The sequence below is a fragment of the Oryx dammah genome, unplaced genomic scaffold (genome assembly GCF_014754425.2).
Source record: "Oryx dammah isolate SB20612 unplaced genomic scaffold, SCBI_Odam_1.1 HiC_scaffold_1, whole genome shotgun sequence".
In the NCBI taxonomy this organism is placed as follows: Eukaryota; Metazoa; Chordata; class Mammalia; order Artiodactyla; family Bovidae; genus Oryx; species Oryx dammah.
In genome coordinates this window covers 82,051,195-82,061,386 of record NW_024070185.1, presented here as the reverse complement: position 1 = coordinate 82,061,386, position 10,192 = coordinate 82,051,195, and positions in this window count along the sequence as shown.

The following is a 10,192-nucleotide window of genomic DNA, read 5'->3' as shown; positions in this document are numbered from 1 at the left end:
GTCTTTACATGACTTGATAGCTCATTTCTTTTTTAGCATTGAATAACAAATATTCCAAGCTTCCCAGGTGACTCAGTGGTAAAGAATCCACCTGCCAGTGCAGGATACGCAGGTTTAATCCCTAGGTCAGGAAGATCCCCTGGAGGAGAAAATGACTACCAATACTCTTGCCTGTACAATACCATGGGTGAAGGAGCCTGGCAGGCTATAGCCCATGCTGTGGCAAAAGACTCAGACACAACTTCACAACTCAACAACTATAAATATTCCATTGTCTTGATATAAAATGGTTCATATGTTTGCCTACTGAAGGACACCTTGGTTGCTTTTGAGTTTTGTCAGTTATGAATAAAACTGCCATAAACATCTGTGTGCAAGTTTTAGTCTTTAGCTACCTAATTCGAAGAGCTGATTCATTTGAAAAGACCCTGATGTTGGGAAAGATTGAGGGCAGGAGGAGGAGGGGACGACAGAGGATGAGATGGTTGGATGGCATCACCGACTCAATGGACATGGGTTTGGTTGGACTCCGGGAGTTGGTGATGGACAGGGAGGCCTGGTGTTCATGGGGTTGCAAAGAGTCGGACATGACTGAGCGACTGAACTGAACTGAGTAACATACAGCATGGAGCATCTTTTCAAAGCCTTATTGGTTATTGCATATCTTCTTTGGTGACTAGGTGTTAAGATCTTTGGCCCATTTTTTCATTGGGTTGTTTTCATTTTTTTCAAGTCAGAAGGGTGACTTTTTAAAAATTTATTTTTAATTGAAGGATGATTGGTTTACAATATTGCTTTGATTTCTTCCACACATCAACATGAAATTGCCATGTTCTACGCTGTGCTCGGTTGCTTCAGTTGTGTCCGACTCATTGCAACCCTATGGACTGTAGCCTTTCAGGCTCTTCTGTCCATGGGATTTTCCAGGCAAGAATACTGGAGGGGGTTGCCCTGCCCTCCTCCAGGGCATCTTCCTGACCCAGGGACTGCACCCACCTCTTCTGCTGTCCTGCATTGCAGGCAGATTCTTCACCCACTGAGCCACCTGGGAAACCCTGAATTAGCCATAGGTATACATATGTCCCCTCCCTTATGAACCTCCTCCCACTTCCCCCTCTTTCCCACCCCTCTAAGTTGTTACGGAGCCCCAGTTTGAGTTCCCTGAGTCATACAGCAAATTTCCTTTGGCTGTCTATCTTACATCTGGTAGTGTATATGCTTCCGTGCTACTCTCCATTCATCTCACCTTCTCTCCTTCCTCCACCTACTGCCGCCCCCCATCCCACACCTTGTCTGCAAGTCTGTTCTTTAAGTTTGCATCTCCTTTGCAGCCCTGCAAATAGGTCCATCAGTGTCATCTTTCCAGATTCCATATATATGTGTTAATACACAATACTTTGTTTTCTTATTGTTACATTCTTGGTAGATTTTGGATAACAAGCTTTATCACATGTCTATTGCAAATATTTTGTTCCAGTCTGTGAGCTTGTCTTCTCATTCTCTTGACACTGCCTTTCACAGAGCAGAAACTTCTAATTTTAATGAAGTCTAGATTATCAATTATTTCTTTAATGGTTTGTACCTTTGGTGTATACAAAAGCACTTTTTAACATCTGAAAAACATTCTTCATGTTAATCTGAAAAATATATTAAAGGTTTCCTATCTCTAGATTATTTCTTAATTTTTTTCTACTTAGAAGTACTGTTTTGAGAAACACTTTTAAGTACCAGGGATTTTAAAGTTGAGCTATAATTCATATATCATAAAATTCACCCTCTTAAAGTATAAAATTTAGTAGTTTTATTATACTCATAAAATTATGGAACATCACAACTGTATAATTCCAGAATATTTTTAATTTCCTCAAAAAGAAACTCAATACCTGTCAGCTATCACACTAAACCCCCAAGCCCAGCCCCTGGCAATCACTAGTCTACTTTCTGTCTCCATGGATTTGCCTATTCTGGACATGTCATATAAATTAAATTACACAATATTTGGTTCTTTGTCTCTGAGTTCTTTCACTTGAAATTATGTTTCTATGACCCACGTTGATTTAATTTTTGTGTGACATGTGAAGTATGTATCAAAGTTAGGACTTTTAGTGGGGAGGATATCTATGTCCAGTTGTTTCAGCATCATTTGTTAAAAACAGTACCCTTTTTCTATTAAAATTCTTTTGTATCATTGCCAAAAATCAGTTCACAATGTTCATTTGGGCCTATTTCTGGACTCTTTAGTTTATTCTGTTGCACTATGTATATATCCTTTCACTAATCACATTGATTACTGCAGCTTTACAGACTTCTTAAAATGAATGATATAAACTCAACTTTTTTTTCTTCCGGAATTGTTTTGGCTGTTTTTTTGACATTCCATATGAATTTTAGGATTCACTTGTCAGTAGCTACAAAAAATTTTTCTGGCATTTGCATTAGAATTATACTGAAATTTATACTAATTTGGGTAAATTGACATTTTAACAATATTGAGTCTTCCAATCCATGAACATGGAATTTTTCCCATGCACAAATTTGTTTTAAATGTATAAGTAACTTTTTGATGCTATTGTAAATGGTACGTTTTAAAATTTTCAAATTCCAGTTGTCTAATGCTGTGTAAAGCTGAGTGCCGAAGAATTGATACTTTTGAACTGTGGCGTTGGAGAAGACTCTTGAGAGTCCCTTGGACTGCAAGGAGATCCAGCCAGTCCATTCTGAAGGAGATCAGTCCTGGGTGTTCTTTGGAAGGAATGATGTTGAAGCTGAAACTCCAATACTTCGGCCACCTCATGCGAAGAGTTGACTCATTGGAGAAGACTCTGATGCTGGGAGGGATTGGGGGCAGGAGGAGAAGGGGACGACCAAGGATGAGATGGTTGGATGGCATCACTGACTCGATGGACAGGAGTTTGGGTGAACTCTGGGAGTTGCTGATGGACAGGGAGGCCTGGCATGCTGCAATTCATGGGGTCGCAAAGAGTCGGACACGAGTGAGTGACTGAACTGAACTGAACTGAACTGAATGCTGTTCTATATGAATAGAATAGACTTTTGTATGTGTACCTTCTATCATCCTACCCTGATAAACTCATTAGTTCTAGAAGGTGTTTGTAGGGATTTGTTTAGATGGTCTCTGTAGATAATCATGCTGCCTGCAAATAGTTTTATTTCTTTCTAATCTGTATGAGCTTTCTTTCCTTCCTTCTTTCTTCCTTCTTTCCTTCTTTCTAACCTTGTTATTACTAACCAGAGCTCTCAGCCCAATGTTGAGTAAGAATTTCTTGCCCTTTTACTAACTTATGGGATTATGATATTAGCTATAGATTTTTATAAGATTATGTTAAGTCTGCATATTCCTAGTTTGCTGAGAGTTTTTATCATGAGTGACTGTTGAATTGCTTTTTCTTCACCTATTGAAATAATCATATGTTTTTTTAAATTTAATCTCTTAATATGGTGAATTATAGTGATTGATTTTCAAATGCAAAATCAGTCTTCATCATGAGTTATCCTTTTTATATGTTTCTGGATTTCATTTGCTAATATTTCCTTGAGGATTATTGCATATATTCACAAGAGATTTTGGCCTTCAGTTTCATTTTCATGTAAAATCTATGTTTGATTTTGTTATTAGGATAATGCTGACCTCCTAAAATCAATAAAATATATAACCACACAGAAGAGTAGCACATAGCAATAAAAAGAGACTACTCAACACAAAATGGTATTGATAAACCTCAAGATTATATTGAATGAAAGAAGTCAGACACAGGAAAGTACAACTATGATCCTAATCACACGAAATTCTAGGAAAGACAAATCTAGCCTGGAGGGACAAGAAACAGATCAGTGGCTGCCTGGAAGTAGGTGTGAGGATTGACTGGTAGGGAAATGGAAATTTTTAAATGATGAAAAGGTTTAAATTTAGATTCTGATGGTGATTATGCAGCTGTATAAACATTTAAAATCATTAAAGTGTATGGGAAAATGTATACAACTTACAGTATGTAAATTATACCTCAGTTGATTTAAAAAATGATATAGGTGAGTTGCAGGATCTCATTTTTTAATGAGACAGAGTTAGTTGTAAATTTACCAAATTCCTTGTTGACCTCACTGGGTATTTATTCCCTGCTCCCTGTCCATGTGTGATCTTGGGCAAGTCACATCTCATTCATCAACCCAGTTTCCTCCTCTGAGAAATGGTGGATAATGATTATTATTAACTACAGTTCTTTTAGGAAATGTTTCCTAAGATAATTTATGTTAGTCACTTAAAGCAATGTCTAGCACAAAGTAAGATATCAGAAAGTAATAACTATCATCCTTATCTATTTTATTAGTACTGCTAAAATCAAAGTAATGATCTGTATTCCTTTAAAGGAGCTTGAAGAAAGATAATAGCTTATCATAAAACAAGAGAGTAAATTAGGGCTCAAGGAGACATTTCTCAACGTGACAACTCTGTGGGAGGTCCTCATGCCATGGGGATGGTCATCGGTTTTTTGAGAGTACTCTTTATCTGATGATACCCACTCCTGAAATCTTGAAACCCAACCTCCCCTTAAGATGTAAACTAGGTGTCTGACAGACTGGCAGAATGACATCTCAACTAGCAAAGATTGGAATTAGGGAACATTGTCAGGCTCATATGGTTGGCTGTTGGCCCAAAGACCTTATGTACTCCTGTGAACTGACTGACATGACTTACTTCAAAATACTTTCAATAAGTTCAGTTCCCAGGAAACAAATTTTTCACAAGGCAATAGAAACTCCCTCACCATAGGGCATCTTCCTTTGGAAGCTTTCAAGCCAAAAGAAGCCTGGTGGACCATCATCCCTGGGTTCTTGGTGTATGGTCCAGAATAATGCTTGTGTATGGATAATGATGTGTATCAGATTTTAATAGAGTGAAAATACACTTGAGGATCGTGCTTGCATCTTTCAGATACACAAATGCCTTAACTTGTCATGGAGGTAATTTTGTCTTCTCTGATTCCTTTTAACCTAACTCTCTTGGCCAGTGGAATGATGTTATAGCACTCTTTGTGGCAAAGGAAAATTCAGTGCTCTAGCACTGACTCATTGTCAAAACTTGTGAGATTTCACAACTGTAACAGTTATCTATTGGTGCATTAAAAATTATCACAAATAGCAGCTCAAAACAACATACATTTCATATCTTACAGATTTTGTGGATCAGGAATCTGGATACAGTTTAGGAGGTCCTCTTCTCCTGGACCTCTCCTTTAGGCTGTAATCCAGGTGTCTGGCAGGCTGGCAGAATGAAGTCTCCATTGTCAAGCTCACATGCTTATTGGCAGAATTTCAGTTTCACAAAGATTGAGGGACTGAGGACTTCAGTTTCTAGTGTCTGTTGGATCAAGGCTACCTTCAGCTTCCTGCCACCGGGAATGTGGGTGCTCTCAGTCCTGTGCTGTACTTAAGAGAGAACCTGTGAGCTGATAACTCTGGAGGCTTTATGAAGTTATTTCAGAGTAAAGAAGCACTGACCATTTAAAATGTGGAACTATCTTTCTAAATAGAGCAAAATCAGTATTCCAAGGATAAATTTGCTATCTACTGGGCAGCTAAAAAGCCTCTTGATGAAAATAAAAGAGGAGAGTGAAAAAGTTGGCTTAAAGTTCAACATTCAGAAAACGAAGATCATGGCATCCGGTCCCATCACTTCATGGGAAATAGATGGGGAAACAGTGGAAACAGTGTCAGACTTTATCTTTTTGGGCTCCAAAATCACTGCAGATGGTGACTGCAGCCATGAAATTAAAAGACGCTTACTCCTTGGGGGAAAAGTTATGACCAACCTAGATAGCATATTCAAAAGCAGAGACATTACTTTGCCGACTAAGGTCCATCTAGTCAAGGCTATGGTTTTTCCAGTAGTCATGTATGGATGTGAGAGTTGGACTGTGAAGAAGGCTGAGCTCCGAAGAATTGATGCTTTTGAACTGTGGTGCTGGAGAAGACTCTTGAGAGCCCCTTGGACTGCAAGGAGATCCAACCAGTCCATTCTGAAGGAGATCAGCCCTGGGATTTCTTTGGAAGGAATGATGCTAAAGCTGAAACTCCAGTACTTTGGTCACCTCATGTGAAGAGTTGACTCATTGGAAAAGATTCTGATGCTGGGAGGGATTGGGGGCAGGATGAGAAGGGGACGACAGAGGATGAGATGGCTGGATGGCATCACGGACTCGATGGACTGAGTGAACTCCGGGAGTTGGTGATGGACAGGGAGGCCTGGCGTGCTGCGATTCATGGGGTCGCAAAGAGTCGGACCCGACTGAGCAACTGAACTGAACTGAACTGGGCAGCAAATACTTCTTTGCCCAAAAGAGCTATTTTGTCTCAATTTTTAAATTATTGTTTAGCTTCCCAACTGCTACAAGTGGACTATCTTTGTGAGTGAAAATGAATAACCCTTCCCTACAATTTCCAGCTCCCTCCCAGGCAAAGTCTAGTATTTCTCATTTGTTTAAATTTCAAAGAAATACATTGATATAGAAATTTACTTAAAAACAGCAAAATATTATGATAGCAAAATATTATGAATATACCTTTCTCAATGCATATACCTACACCTGCCTGTTAAAATACACATATTTAGTTATCTTATTTTTTGAATGGCTATATTTTTTGAATGGATTATATTATAAACATTGTGCTGAAGTTTGCTTTTTGCACTTGGACATATCCTTTACACCTTTCCATTACACACAAAGACACACTTCATTTTTTAAAGCATCTATATAGCCATGATAAAACATTTCTCTATCAATAAACATTTAGATTATTTTCAGCTTTCTCCTATTACAAACTATGCTACAACAAAAGTCTTCAAATATGTGAAGTATGTAATACCCATGCTTATATAAACTACATTTTTAGGAAAAAGTAGATTTGCTGAGACAAACAGTGTATACATTTACAAAATTACAAACATTTCCTATCTTTTGGTCAAAAAATGGCATCAGTTTATCAGCAAATTTCCATTTCTCCACATGCTTTCCAACCCTAAATATCACCAGTATTTTTACTTTTGTAAAACTCAGAGGTTAAAAATAGAGATCTTATTTTAAACTGTAGCTCCTGGATTATGAGAGGGGCTGAGCATTTCACCTCTTTTTATTCACCCTCAGAACAAAATAGGCATTAAGGTGAAATCTGTGGAGGGAGCAGGATATACCCTCTTAATTCCTTGACTCAGAATGTTCTCAACACATCAGAGGAGCAAAAGTAATGAAACATAATTTCATCTAAAATAGAGGTTGCAAATTGAAATACTTTGATATCCCTTAGGAAAGTACAAATAAACGCTGAAGGGAAACAACAGAGAGTAGTGGGGTCTTTGGAAACTGGAAAGTGTAACCTTTATTTAAAGGATTCACATTTTCTTCAGTGTTAATAATTGGGCATACTTGTTTATGATATTGCAACCTCTGACCTAAAATGATAAAGACTCTGATTAGCCAAAGAAATACATCTAAATACAAGATTTCTGTAGAAAAATGTGCCCTTATATTAAAAATTCTAATAGTAATTATAATATTTAACTATTTTAAAAATTTTAAACTATGGTTTTTGTTAATTTTTGTTTAAAAATTAATATAAAACTTAGTTTTTAATAAATATATAAAGTACTTTTTTTTGCCCCATCTATATCTTAAAAGGAAGATCAAGTGAAACAATGAATTTGCCAGAAAGTGAATATTAAAAATTAGTTTCTTTACTTTAGTATTTATCTCTGTTTATATAGACACATTCTGAGCAAAAGAGTTCTTCAGTCTTTCATTCAGTTGAACCACATGAAATTGCCATCTTGAAGATTAAAAATGGCTGAATGTGTGCAACCTCATATGGATAAACCAAAAGTTTTTCTGTAAACTTGTCTATTCCACAGGCAATTTATTTTAAAAGGTCCAGATCTTTCCATGGGGGTGGGAAGGGGGGGGAATTGGAACAATACCTTTGAAGTGTTAATGCTTACATGAATTAGTTTGTTTTTATTGGCTGATTCAAACTTCTTACTTCATCTTTTTATTTATGAGGGAGCCATGTTTTGATAGTAGCCTGAACCAAAAGGAAATAGCTATATCTCTTGCATTGAGTCTGCCTACAGGGTCAATATGTTTCAAAAGTTCTGCCCTCTACAAAGAAGCCTTTTTGACTGTGACTGGAAATAGTGACTGACAGGCAAAATATTCTGTATTGCTGTGAGGTATGAAACATTACCTGTTTGGTAAAGCAGTTATGTAATTGCTGTACCTGGCCTCTTCCACCAGATGATTCATCAGTTTCATGGAGTCATTTGTCAACATCATTATCCTGATCACAACCAATTAGTGTTTGCAGAGCACCCACACGGAGATGACACTGTGTACCTGGTGCTTGACAGAATACAAGGAAGACAAAGGGTACAACTTATAAAGTAAACTGTTGGAACTGTGCATTTGAATATGAAACATAGCATAAACATACCTGTAAGTCCAAGCCTACCTGGGTCACACGTGGTAAAATAAACTTATTGAAACTAACCATCAAGCTTCACAGTGGTTATTTGTGTTGCAACAGAGGATGGTCTTTCCACATAAAGATGCTGAGAAGGGCTTCTAGTCTCTTTGTGGACCCCAGAGCCAGACAAAACTTTTCAGAGGGCCTTTATTGACTATTGAGTTAAAATCTCCAGAATCCTTTTACAAGGCCCATCAAATCTCTAAAGATGAGGAATTTGAAGATTCTAGGGAAGATTCAGTTGGTTAAGAGCTGGGAATTTTGGAGAGTTCCATAAAGAAACTCTAGGAAAAAAACATATGAAATCATCATAGGAGGACAGTTCTACACATATTTTCCAGTTAATAATTTTTACTAAGTTTCAGATACGCATTGGAATTGAACCAAGACTATTTTTTCACCATCGTCATCATTCTCATTTTGAATTACTCCATGCTACTATGTGTCCTCTTCAATGCCATCTTGAACTAGATAGAGACAGAATAAAAAAGGAAAACTGAGCAAAATCCACCTGTGCCTGACCTAGAAGTACTCCTAAGCTTTCTAAGAGGTTTAAACAGAGTAACCCCATTTTATAAGCAGGGTGTGTGTCCTTAGTGTGTGCCCAGGGGGCCGATTGGAAAGCAAGACATATTTTCCTTCAAGTGCCAACTGTGTGGTGGTTGGGCACTGAGGCTGGTATAGGATAGCCCGTTAAACCGTGGTGCACCTGAGGTGGGACCCTGCTGACGGCACCCAATGGAACCTCACAGTGGGCAGTAAGCTCTACGGGGAAGCTAGGCACACACCTGTCCCAGCGCAGCAGATCCAGGCCCGTGGGGCCTGAGAGATGGCGGGCTGTTCCAGCCTCACGACACGACAGTGCAGCCTGGGAGAGAGGAGGCATGGGGGTGGCACCCAGGCAGCCTCGGCTGTAGGGGGCTGATGGGACCCTGTCTGTCCCAGGAGATTTCCCACCACCCTTTGTTCCCCAGCCCCATACACCTGCCCAGACTTCCCTTTTCGCTAAGGATTTGGAAGTGGCCACTGCAGAGACTACCCGTCCCTGTGGAGGTTTTCTGAGTCTTTACGGGGAGAAACAAGGCAGAACATAAGGAAGCGGACAGTCCCTCCTCCACCCCTTGGTTCATCCCATCGCATAGGATGAAAAGGAGGCTTGCTGCAGGTCAGAGCAAATCCAGGCTTTGGCCAAGCAGCATCTCTGGTCCCAGGACCAGGTGCACAGGCTCGTGAACAGTGAGCTGGGTCTGGAGACAGAAGCGCGCGGTGGGGACATCACCTTAGATGGGCACCGAGGAGTGGGGTGGAAGCAGGGGCTCTGTCCTCTGCTGTCCCCTTCCAGGGCCCCTCACCTGGGCAGTGTGAGCAGCACGCCAGCGTGTGCTCCTCTGTGGCGAGCTGGGAAGTGGAAGGGAAGAAGCACCTCCAGAGGCAGCAGAAGAGAGAATGAAGGTGACATCTATGGATATCGCTGCTCCAAGGAGGCCCTTGGGTGAAAAAAGGCACTCAGGAAGCTTTAGAAACATTAAGTCAACTTCCATGTTATTCATTGACTTTTAAAACATTTTGCTTCCTTAAATTTACCAGAAAAAAGCAATATACCAATAGAAAATGGAAAAACTACATAAACAGTTGATTTTAGAACAAATACAAAGAACCA